General features: G+C 46.3%; 1 protein-coding gene across 2 annotated transcripts in view; it reads left to right on the forward strand.

The window, feature by feature from the left end:
- LOC135399005 (uncharacterized) overlaps positions 1-13418 on the forward strand; it is a 289237-nt gene that overhangs the window by 63896 nt on the left and 211923 nt on the right. The window lies entirely within an intron of this gene.

Genomic DNA, 13418 nt, shown 5'->3' on the forward strand with positions numbered 1-13418 from the left:
AATTATAGTCGTCCGCTACTTGGATCTCGAAATCGCACCCTGGGGGAAACGCATTTGATCTCCAGGATAGCATTGGCTCAGTTGAGAGAGCTATGATGCCGTCTGCTATTATATGTCTGGCTTCTCGTTGGAGATGTTTGAAAGAAGCTGTTTTTTACGTGCGGTTGTCACGCGAGAGCTCGTCTTGGTGTGGCTTCTATTCAATGGCGGGTCTGTTACTCTGTCGATCAGTCACGGATTATGATAGGGTAATAATTAACTGTTGGCACAATGTTACCCTTTTAACTGACTCTTATCTATATACAAAAACCAGCGGCATGGCCGAGCCGGTTAAGGCGTCGCGCTCGTTGGTGGTAGCCAAGGTCGTGTTGAAGACTTTGAGGTGGTGGGTTGGAATCCTACCACCGGCTGTGTGCTGTCTGAGGCTTTCCCTGTGTTTTCCGAAGACTTTCCAGACGAATGTCGCCACAGTTCCCCCATGAAGTCGGCCCAGGACACATACTAACCCCCCGCTGTCCCCCACTCCTTCCTGCTGTCCTCTCTCTGTCTGTCCACATCTGTACGTCGCTCAGAGCCACAGTCGCTTCGCGGCGCTAACACAGAAAAATGATGCAAAAGCCTCAAGTCGGGACCCCCTTAACCTGCCTTCGCGCTCTTAACGTATCAACGATAAATAAATAAGCAACAATAAATAATACCTCTGTCACACGGGCGTTTGAAGGAATTCAAAAATTTGTTTGCTGTACGTGCTGTGACGTATACCACCCACGGCTTCTGTATCCAATAAGAAGTGTACCCTGTATATTCAACAATCTGTAAGCTAAGTTTGTAAGTATAGTTAGGCTAACATGTTTTAGTAAGGCTGGTGTAGAGGTCGTCTTGTATATGTCAGCTGTTGTGCCTCCTCCTCCTCCTCCTCCTCCACTGCCCATCCTTGAAGCTTGTCGAAGCTTATCGGGGCCCATATGCACTTATATGCCCTGCTTAACCGTTTCCGGTGGCCAGCAACAGGTCGCTTACCGAGGCCGCCGAGGCCATCTTTCGCAAAATGTCGCTCTCGTGACCATCAAGGTTGCCAGTTGACCTTCGCGAAAGGGTTGAAGTTGGCCATGGCGAGTTTAGGGGAACGGGACGGGTTAGACAATGATCGCTGCCATTGTTGCGGGCCTTTCACGTGTGAAATCGTCTGGGCAGATACTTCATGCTCGACTGTGTCTGAGGTGTTTCACTGTTTCTCCGCCAGGTGGCGGCTCAGTCTTTCCTGCCGTCCTGTCAGGCGCATTATGGCTGTTGTTGCTTTGCGCAAGAACACTCAAATCATCATCATCATCATCATTTCCTGTCTGCTGGTCTCTCTGTGGTTATAGGTGTGTTCCAATACTTGGCTCGGCGTGAAGGCGTCTGACTGAACAGCTACGCACACTTGGCTCCGCATCCGCCATCAGCGAGACGATGTAGGAACTACACACCTCGCACTTTATTAAAGGTTGCAATCGGTCAGTTAGCGACGAGATATCAATATGTGTGGCCTATAATTAAACACCGCGGACTCGCCAGACGTCGTAACCTCGACGTCGTCAACTAGTCTTCAACGGTACAGGCTATGCGAGACAGCGAGAGGCGTCCTATAGCAGCATAGACCTCTCCCTGTTTATAAACAAACGACGTCATAGTGTTCGACAGCGCCACCAATTTGGTAGAGTTGAACTACGCTCGGGCGAACAAGGTCGCGCACTAAAGCCACGGTCCTGAGGGGATTACGATGGTCCCTGAAAAGGGACGCGACCTTCGGTCCTACTTTTCTTTCAATAGGAGGCAGCGAACAAGTGCCCATTCGTGGAACCCAGCCCTCCCCTTGCGATTTGTTTCAGTTTCATTCTGTCTGCCAACGTCATGATGACGTTTCTCGGATAGAAGTCTATTGGAACGAGACCCAACATGTTCGCACTTTGGGCTAGACTGCCAAAAAGCTGTCTAACCAGAGTATTGGAGATTTGGAACACACCCTATCTCACGTAGCACCTGGGGACAGAAATTTGGTTTGGCACTGCTAAAACCCGCATTGTTCGAAGGACTTGTTCATTGAGTTGGGCTTTGCGTTCTGCGTCGGCGACGTCCAGGTCTGCAGCTGTGTAACGGCAGTTGCAATCAGGGTGTCGGAGCGAACCGAAAACCGAAAAAAACCGCTATTTTTGTGCGAACCGGAACGGAATCGAAACTGTATACGTTTTTTTCGCTCAGGAGGGAAACCGAAAAATATATGTAACGGTTTTCGGTCCAAGAGAAAACTTCGCCGCTTTGGACTACGGATAGGCGAATGAAACAGACGTCGTGTGCTCTGAAGTCATGTCATGGATACTATACGAGGGTTACGGTGGAATGTATGTCGGTGTACTATGACCCTTAGGCTCCCTTGTAATGGTTTATCGTTCGCGCGTTTTAATTTGATCCCCTCAAACTCTCCTCAACTAAACAGCGACCCAAGGGGGCTGCTTAACAGCTTCTTTATCGGTAATGTCGCGCAACGCGTCCCTTGTTTGGGAGCAGCTAAGTTGAATACATTTACGTATACGCGAGGGGAAGCCCTTGCGACGTGGCAACTCTTTTGTGGACAGGACACGAAAAAAATAGAACGGAGCCGTCGAGCGCGTTTGTGAGTGAAGGTGTTCCTCGATTTGCGTCCTACTCGTGCGGTGCTGCTTGCTGGCTAGACAGTAGCAACAGACATTCGGATGGGACGCGATCGCTCCAATCCAGCAAGAAAGTACTTTACGTATGACATCACGACAAACAAGTCCGTTTGTAGCACGTGCTTCAAGAAAGGAGAAAGCCCATTTGAACAGACAGTAACCTACAGGAACCAGGAGCCACCAATTTCACAGCTGTCTATTAATATTAAATACCATGTATGCGGAATAAACGGGTTTACATTTTGTAACATTGACTTTTTTGTGGGGATGAATATTCCCAGCAGAAGCGGAACCGGTATGAACCCTTATTTTTTTGCTCCGGAGCAGAACCGGTACCGGATCGTTTATGATGTAACCGGAACGAAAAACGTTTCGGTTCGACACCCTGGTTGCAATACACCTTCCCCCGCTACACTTTGCACTGTTACTGTACCTCTATTCATTGGTATCGCGTGCTCGTGACTGCCATTGCAGACACACGAGCAAAGCATTGGTCAGAACAGCTGTAATCACCCTGGCGATTGCACACATAACTGCCGTAGTAACAGCCCTAGATTTCTCCGAAACACTTCTGGCTTTATCTCCCAAATATGGAGCAGGGGCAAACTTTGAGCCACAGTATCCACACAAACACTCGCGGAGTGCAAAACTCATAAAGGAGCCGTTATGTACCTTTCACACAAACAGAAAATTTAAATGCACGCAGTATGGGGGATACCGGACGAGATAAGATAAAACCGACATCATCGGACTCATTGGATTGTCAACACCGTGCGTGCCCTGCACAGGTGTTCGAAGTACACAGGTAGCTTTTGCTATGCCGCACCGCGCAACACAGATTTCCCGCTTTTATATATACAGGGTGTTTATTTTTAGCCTTTACATAATTTTCATGAGAGCAGAGCGGATGTTGTTTCTGCAGCTGAGTTCAACGGCCAGGCGGACATCCTCTGGAAGAGAGTATGTCACTGCAAGATGACTAATTGCCTGAAATTCATTACGTAACTTTTTAGTTACGGAATTTAGGGCAAAAGCGAGGTAGTAGATTGAGAGACTATCCTCGTTGAACACCATTCCACGTTTAACAAATCCTGAAACGCGCTCCTGACATCACCCTTGCCGACGGAGGCTTATCTGGGCCGGCAGGCGGCTTATCTGACCAGAGGAGCGGCACCTACTCCAATCATCTCCAGGATTGGAGTCGTCACGTGGCTCTCTGACGTGAAATGAGCACTGTACTTCCCCGTGTTCCCGGTCACCGCGGTTTCGGCTCATTTGCGGATCAAAATTCGAGGATGGATATTTTTACACACGTGTGGGTCTCAGGATTTGTTAAACGTGAAATGGCTCGCACCTATAGGGTAGTCTCTCAATCTGACATCTCGCTTTTGACCGAAATCCCCTAGTTAAAAAGTTAATTAATAAAATTTAGGTAATTAGTCATCTTGTAGTTGCACACTCTCTTGGAGAGGATTGTCCTCCTATGGGCGTAGAACTCAACTGCAAAAGCAACATCTATGCTGCTCTCATAGCTTTTTTTTTTTTCTTATAAAAATTCTGGTCAGTCTTACGTGACGCACCCTGTATATATATATATATATATATATATATATATATATATATAGTAGTATATATATATACAGTCCTGACGAAGGCGGAGCTTCCGCCGCAACGTTGACTTCCCCCTTAACTTTCCACTAGTAAATAAATAACTCCCCCTTTTTCTACTTCCTACATCTTCGTTGTCTGCCTCATATTTTGTTAGTACCTATTTAATTTCGCGGTCGCCCGAACCCCTTTCTTCCAGCATATATATATATATATATATATATATATATATATAGAACAAATAGGTTAATATATCAGACGGCTACGAAGTTGAATAAAAGTGAAATAATAAGACTTGGACTACAGATTACAGGAACGTTAACAAAAACTAATTTATTTAATGGGCAATTTAACACATTGATTAAAAAAAGAATGGTCGACGTTTCGACAGTGGCACTGTCTTCGTCAGGACAAAAGAGGTACAAGGGTTGCATATTGCTTAAATAGGTTTCCTGGGTGACGTCACAATCGGTGCAACTATGCCACATGGCAGTTGTCTGAGTCATATTCCGGAACATTCATATACATATATATATATATATACTATACAGATATGTATGTATTTTTTTAAGCGAGCCAAGGTCGAAGGTACCATCTTGCACACACGTAGAGATAGACAGGTTTCCCGTTATCACGGTGCGGTTCAGGCAAGCATGCATAATACGTTCCGCCAAAACTTTCTTCAATATATATATAACCGGCGACCACCATCTGCCCCCATAGCTTGCAAACACGTCTTAGCGTTCAAGGCCATCTTACGGTGCATCATGGTGGTACGGTCATCTGGAGCAGGTGGTGACGCGGGAGTGATGCTTGTGTAATTGCCACCGTCGCACCACTTTGTTATGGTAAACACGACGGAGGCGTCCGCGTGGCACGTGGTGTTGTTTTAAATGGGCGTGCCGTCAGCTGTCGTTAAGTGACCGTGAACCGTCGCTCCTGGCAAATTACGCGTACCTTTTTTTTTTTTTTTTTTTTTTTTGCTTCTGAGAAGTGGTGAGAACGTGGGGGAGATGCGAGTCCGAAAGCACCTGGCGTCGATTATAAGGGTTGCAGCGCATCAGGATTCAGTCTTGGACGGGGCATTGTGTCTAATTATGCTTGAGAGGAGAAGAAAAAAAAGCGCTTATTTCTAGGGGCTGAGATAACCTGCGTGCCGTCATGTCCTGTGTTCCTTCGAAAACGACAGGTGACGTGACTGAGCCACGTCAGGTTTCTTCGTACCGCATGTAAAGTCACTGTACAATTAGCATACGAACACCATCGGAGTGTTCCCGAGCGGGGTTGCAGTGTACTGAAAGTTCAAGTATACAAGGGGGTGGCGGGCACATGGCTCATCAGTGCCGTGCTTCATTTCGCACAGCTGAAGAAAACACGAGGGAAACAAACATGAACTGACCCTCGACCTCTATGCACCCGCACGTTCAGTACGTTGTGCTGTGTTCGTACGTGCATATACTGATGGTGCATGTTGAGCACATAAAGTTCAAGTACAAGGGGGTGGCGGGCACATGGCTCATCAGTGCCGTGCTTCATTTCGCAGATCTGAAGGAAACACGAGGTAAACAAACATGAACGGACCCTCGACCTCTATGCACTCGCACGTTCAGTACGTTGTGCTGTGTTCGTACGCGCATGTACTGATGGTGCATGTTGGGCACATAAAGTTCAAGTACAAGGGGGTGGCGGGCACATGGCTCATCAGTGCCGTGCTTCATTTCGCACAGCTGAAGAAAACACGAGGAAGACAAACATGAACTGACCCTCGACCTCTATGCACTCGCACGTTCAGTACATTGTGCTGTGTTCGTACGTGCATATACTGATGGTGCATGTTGGGCACATAAAGTTCAAGTACAAGGGGGTGGCGGGCACATGGCTCATCAGTGTCGTGCTTCATTTCGCTTTTATCGGCAACTCAGTTACTTTTCTCGGTAACTTTTACTCTTCTCCAGACTATTTTTTCTCATTAGAAAAATATTAACGACAATCATCACCAAGAGGTGGCGCAATTCGGCTAGGCACTCTGACCTGCGTGCTTATTTGCAATCATTTCCAATACTGAAGTATGTATTTCTCAAACATAACACTGGGTTGCCAGGCAGCGTCGCGGTGGGTGGTCGTGAGTACAAATTTTCCAACCCACATGACGGAGAAGAATTTTGAAATGACTGTGCTCCTTCGTGCAAACAAAAGGTGTGCAAGTCAAGAGAAATGTTAAGAAGAAAGCAAACAGCTAAAATAGAGTTGCTGGTTTGGTAATGTGCGCCATCTGGTCAGTGTCCAGTCTATTTTCTTGAAATAAAGCTATTTAATGGTTCATACCTGGGGTGCGTGCGGAGTGCACAAGGAAGAAAAGAAATAATGCAAGACATTACGCGTTATCACATCTTGCGACCCAAGATAATCTGCTTTATTAATCGAAATACACAACTAATAACAGCTCCTTAAATCTACCCAATCAATTTAATGGAAAAAGTAACTTTACTGAGTACATTTTTGAAAGTGTCTATAATAATCGAAATACACAACTAATAATTGCTCCCTAAATCTACCCAATCAATTTAATAGAAAGAATAACTCTACACGCAGTACTGAGTACATCTTTGAAAGTATCTATAACTGTTATCAGCGTATTTTCCCCCATCACTCGGTATCTGTAGTTGTAACTGAGATACTTTTTTAAAAGTAAGTTTAACAACCCTGCTCTGCTCAGATAAAAAGAAATCATTGAAGCCGGCAATCGTGAAGAGCGTGAAGTGTGACTATAGAGCAGACGACATGTTTCGCCCTGTTGCACTTGCACGGGATGAAGTGACGAGAAGTCCCGCAACATTTCGCGGGTGTCGCGGAAAGAAAGAGAAAAATCCTGGGCGAAGACTATCTATTTCTGTGTGAAAAGGTCGACAACCTTCTGGGCGTACTTTACAACCCGACCCTCGTGCACTTTTAGCCGTGTTCGAGCGTAAAAGGACTTTGAAACTTCAGCAGGAATTTCGAGAAACCTTCTCTGGAATGCTGAGAGACGGAGACGCGTGGTTATACTCCGCGAAGGAGGGCTGTCGTCGGCGTTTAAAAGGGCACCACTTTGTCCCATCTTTTGACGCCCAGTTCGCTTGGAGTTCGTAAAGGCACGTTACTAAAATAAAATGCGGGTGGACACGCAGTGGATTGGTAAACGCGTCGCCAGAGTGAACCATAACGCGCAGCGCGCGTGGTTTGTGAAGACGCCGGCACCACATAGCGTCAACGCTGTGGTTTCGACAGACTAGAGTTTTAGTGCCGTAATTTCACGCGTATAAGCCGCACCGCAGATAAGCCGCAGGACGCGTTTTTAGGAAAGCTTCGAAAATTTTCTGGCAGATAAGCCGCGGACAATACGAGACGACTGATTTGTGCGACAAAGGAGACCATAGAGAAGGCCATAAACCCCGTGGTCCATACTCCGGGGTCAGCTCTAGAGTTCTAGCAAGATCGGATTGTGCCCTTGTTGTGCGTTGTTCATGGATTGATGGGTCAGTGGTCTTCCAGAAGACGCGAGTCACTGTCACCACTTTCGTTAAAGCTGCTTGATGGGGGAATGCACCAGGAAGACTAATCTACTCAAATGCGGACCCGTTCCTGTTACGCACTGTTCGTGCATCGGCAGGGCAGTGCTGTTCCAGAGACACTGACGGCCCTTTCGTTAAACCCAGCGTATGGGGGGAAATACCAGAAAAAAATAGCCATCCGATAAGCGGCAGAGCGCCCGTAAAAGAAAAAAAAAATCGCGCATAAGCCGCGGCTAATACGCGTGAAATTACGGTACATCGTACGCTATCGCCTTTGCGTACGTAAGAGATAGCGTTGGTGGTTCTGCGTAGGAACCCTTGTTCTGCGCACCGCATGCGCAACGCTCTCTTACAGTCCCGGTGCACTAGCGGTTCCTCGCAACGTCAACGTTAGGCGATGTCGGCGTCTATGGGCCGTTCTTGAGCCATTGTAACGTAGTAGAGCATCTGTAAGGGGTACCTCATCTAATTGGAATCAGTTGAATTGACTGGTCACCTTTGAGTTGTCGATTTACAGGGATCGTCATGTAGTATACTGTTCATAAACAACTTCGTCTTGTAGCAACACTTGTCTCATTCCTTCAGAACTTATTTCGAGTATTGTAAAAAGAGTCAGTCGAGAGCGGTGTACACTCTAAGAAAAAAAGGAGTACTTTTACTCCTTTTGGGGACTAAACGCATTGCACCAAAAAACAGTCCCTTTCGGGAGTAAATGCATGGGAGTAAATGAATGTCACAGAGTGGAGACTGCATTTAACGCGCTGTTTTAAGAGTCCCAGGTACATAATTCGTGTGCATGCATGAAAATATGTTGAAGCAAACCGTCAACCGTGATATATCGAGTTTTATAAAATCTTGCGCCATACATAGGGCGCAGTTTGCGAAGAAAGATGCGCTAAGTGTTTCTTACTGTCTGTGTTTGGCTGGAAAATTGCTGTATTGGCTGAGTTATACAGCCTTATGCCATCAGACTGACCAAGGGCACATGGTTAGGCCTCATATCCTCCAAATGCCCATTTCCACCGACGTCCCAAATCAACCAAAAGCTCGTTTCCTCCGAAAAAATGTTCGGAGGTTCTGGGTTTTCGGTTGATATGAGCACGCGGATCGCAGTGACCCACATCCCCCAAATGCTCTTTTCATCCGAGCGCCCAGAACCACCGAAAGCGGAATACTTGAAAGGACACGCCTTTCCCGTTTTTGCGGGAGAGGAGGAAGGGTACACGGCTCTGAAGTGTGCGGCAATCCGATGTACTCCCTGCAAGACTACAACTAACCAGAGAGGGTCACGTGACTCTTGTCGTCACGTGGGTTCCTGGCTGCTGCTCATCCGGTGCCCGAAATGTCTATTCTCTATCCTGGAGATGTAACAGATATGACGGATATAAAAATGAGAGCTGGTGTACAAAGCCGACATTAAAGAAGCCTAAGCATGGGTGGGTGGAAACGACGCGATACTCGGTGCGAGGTGGGCACCTGTCATGTCATTTCTATCCGTTAAAGCTCAGAAGTGAAGCTTGGAAAGGAAATACGTATAAATGAGGTCGTGTTCAAGAAGTGATACCAACAATTTTATTCGTATGGATGTTGGTTGCTGACGCGACAAGCGCTATCTTCGGAAGCTCATGAAGGTCCGCGTCATGAGGAACAGAGAAAGGGGATGGTGGAAATGGTATGTTCTGCGGCTGTTACACATAGCGGGACGGTGAAAAAACAGACAAACCTCAGGTGTCTCCGGAGGAGATTGACAGTTCAGACTATATGTTGTTTTCATGCAGTCCTACTGGTTGCAAGCTTTTCTAAGCCGGTTAATAGCGTGTTTTCTGAATGTACGTCTGCTTCCTGGAACGCGTTTGATTAGTGCTCATTATAGGGAAACTTCCCATGACGACACAGCAATGATAACTTGTCTCCCTGGAAAATTGGGGAAGCGTGTCCTTTCAAGTGCTCCGCTTTCGGTGGTTCTGGGCGCTCGGATGAAATGAGTATTTGGATGATGTGGGTCACTGCACCCCGCTTGCTCATATCAACCGAAAGCCCAGAACCTCCGAACATTTTTTCGGAGGAAACGAGCTTTTGGTTGATTTGGGACGTCGGTGGAAATGGGAGTTTGGAGGATATGGTCTGCTACCAGGGCACATATTACGTAGACTGTTGCATTCAGAAGACAATTGGCGAAGTTCAGTGGCAATTTGCAGTCCTGGGGAGTAAATGTCGGGACTAAATGCCGGGTTTGGGGAGTAAAATGGGGAGTAATTGCAGTCCAGGGGGGTATAAGCTGCAATTACTCCCCGTTTTACTCCTTCTTTTTCTTAGAGTGTAGCAGTGCAACACAGTCGATGTCGCACTTGCGGAAAGTATTCGCACGGCTGCGTTCACGGCTGCGTGTGTTCCCACACCAACCCCGCGGATGCGCAGATGGCGCATCTTGTTTGTAAACAGCGAAGTGGTTCCTTAGGCCGTGTGCACAGAAGATAAAATGCTGAATTGCGGAACTGTAGCTCTGCAGGGAATTCTGATAAAGGTTCGGAATCAGAGCTGCATGTGGCGTCAGTTTCAGAATCTTGTTGCGTAACAAAAGGTCCTTCGCAGTTCGACGGGATATGTTTGGATGGCATTTAATGCGCTCTTTTACAAAAATCTCCATAACGTTTCTCTTCTTATTCTTCTCTCTTTCTCTCTCTCTGCCTCTCTCTTCAGACGCTAACGTTACGTCTTTCCGATAGGTTGTGGCTAGCGCTCTAGAAATGTCACGTAACGTTTATTTGGCTTTACGGTTTAGTGTAGTGTTAGATTAATTAGATTAGTGGAACAGCTCTAATTCATAGTTATTCATTTGACCAGTGCAAGAGCATTGATGAATTAAATTAATGGAATGGCTGCCAGAATCTAAATACGACACACAAAACATCGCGTCCGACGCCAAAGGAAGAAGCAACCGCCCTTTGTGTGTTTTTGTTTTTTTGTTTTTTTAGGCATCATTATGGCCTTAGTGATTCAACTTGTCAGTTCAACTTGTCATAAAACATCACTTTTCTTTCGCGTGCTTCGTCTTCTTCCTCTTCTACTTCTTTTATTCTTTTGTCAGCCCGTCGCTACCTTTTTTACAAGTCAGTAATCAGAAGTGGGACTTGCTTATCCCCGCTTTTCACTTTAGCCTCGTTATCAGACGCCTTTCGCTAAAGCCGTTCTCTTCATCATCCACGGTATACAAAGTGTCTGTGCTATTCACCCATCACGTACAATCTCTCGCGCACAAAGCGAACCGCTTCGGCGGATATGTCGCATGTGCCCCATTCTGCGTCCATTAAATTTGCGGAAGACCACGCCCGCCCTCTAATTGGCCGAACGCTGTCGAAATAATTAACCAATTACAAGTGGCGAGAAGTGAAACGCCTTTTCGACATGCGGGCGCCACAAGGCGTCGGCGACGCCGATACACAATGTTGCCTGCAGAGCTGTGCTGCAAAAGATAAGACGCGGTATAGGGTTACCATTCTAATGTGTGCGCATACACAGGTGACCGTGTCGCAATAATTGTTGTCACTGTCATATCTACAAGTGCAAATGACCCTCGCCGCTGATTTCCTGCTTCCAAAGAACATTTATCTCAATTTTGATGAGGAAGATAGGTCAGAACGCGGTCAAGAAAGGCCCGAGAGGAAAGGGTTGAGGGGTGCCGTGTTTTCAAGAATACAAGCCGCCTTTGTAAAGCAGAGTGAGGTAATGTTTCGATGTCGTTTTTACCATTTGTTGCGTTGATCAGTCGTAAATATTTCTAACCTATTTGTTACTCTAGGTTTACTATCACGATGATAAAGCTGCAGGGAAATTTTGCTGTCATGAACTCATTGTCAGCTTTGCTGAAAAGACCCTGGCGAGAGTCAGGCAGCAGAACAAGTAGAAGGTGCATTTGTCAACAACAAGAGAATTCGTCTGAACTCCTTGTCTCGGGTCTTACTTCACAGCTCATAGAAGGTGATAGTTGAACGTTGTTGGTTCTCTGCGGAATTGAGCGCTAAACAGCTAAAATACTTGCTAACAATTCCCTATGCACCTGAATTTTCAGTACGGTCCATCTACGGATATAGATATAGCTGTTCCTTGTCTTCTGTCACCCCTGCATGTGAACCAGGCGGATGAACACGTAATTGGCAGCTGGATAGCTGAGCGAAAGAGCGCCAAAACCAATTAGTCTAAATATCACTAAGTGTCGAACCGGTTTCTTTTTGTTTCTTTTTCTTTTTTCGCCTGAAGTTTCGGTCGCTAAAACACAGGTTCCGAAAGCATCCAAAGTCAAATTTAAAAGTTTAAAACTTTTGTTTATTTAATGAGCGTATGCAAATGACCGCTCAGTCCTTGGCCTATGTCTCGGAGATGCTTACTGAAAAAAAGAAGATAAAGAAGCTTTCCGATAGCGCCACCTGCTTACGAATTATTCAGCCGGAGGACCTTCGTGAACCACCCGGTATATGTTAAGATTGTGCTTGTAATTCGAGCGTCTGATATACGATCACCAACGAGCAGCTGTGTAGATTATATAAGTGTAAACAAATTTAGTAGTGATTCCGATTCAGTTTTGACAGTCTTCCTATACGAGCAACGCCTTCCTCGTATTGGTGCACTAAAGTTTTATTTGAATCTTTGAATTTTATTTGTTAGCGCCGCGAATTAAGCAACTGTGGCTATGAGTTTCGTACATACGTGAACAGATGGAGAGAGTACAGCTGGAAGGAGTGGGGGTTAGTATGCGTCCTGGGCCGACTTCAGAGGGAACTGTGCCGACATTCGTCTCGAAAGTCTTCGGAAAACCCAGGGAAAACCTCAAGCAGCACAGCCGGTGATAGGATTCGAACCCATGTCACCTCCCACTCTCGGCATGAAAAGCAATCGTCCTAACCACTATGCCACGGGAGCTGATAGTGCACTATAAAGTGCAAACATTTGTAAAAAGTGCTACGCACTACGTTGCCAGCAGAGCCATTAACTGCAAATGTAAGCTTCCGATAAGTTACGCCGACATCCATAATCCTTTGCACCTTGCAACGCGCAGCAATCGTACGGCGATCGTTGAAAATGCCCGGTCTGTAATTGCTCACAGTCACGAGAATCGTGACCGATGAGCGTTCAATTGTATCTCGCAGGAGGTGTATCTCCGCTATAGGTTCAGCCATCCAGTGAATCACTTCCAGATCAACGTTGTACGTATACGAAAGACGCAACGCAACACCTATTGTTACCCGAACCTATTGTCACTGACTTTATCAGCTTTTTCCCTTTCTTATTAGCCTTGGCCTTGCAATACTGTAACTGCACAATTGTGTCAGTGAGGCAAACATTGCGGGCAGTATACGTACTGGATAAATACCAGTAGATAGCTTGAAATGTCACTCTGTCCCTACTTCCTTGCGATGTATAGAGCAGTAGTTCTCATATTCGGGCGTCACCAAGCTTCAAAACGCATCTGCTTCTACTCTACTCTGCTATTTAAAGCTGTAATTCGCGCCCAAACCAAAGCTAAACAAACGCCGTGGCATGTTTTCTTACGATGCTCTGAGTCAGAGTGCAA

This window comes from Ornithodoros turicata, chromosome 6 (assembly GCF_037126465.1).
Source record: "Ornithodoros turicata isolate Travis chromosome 6, ASM3712646v1, whole genome shotgun sequence".
Lineage (NCBI taxonomy): Eukaryota > Metazoa > Arthropoda > Arachnida > Ixodida > Argasidae > Ornithodoros > Ornithodoros turicata.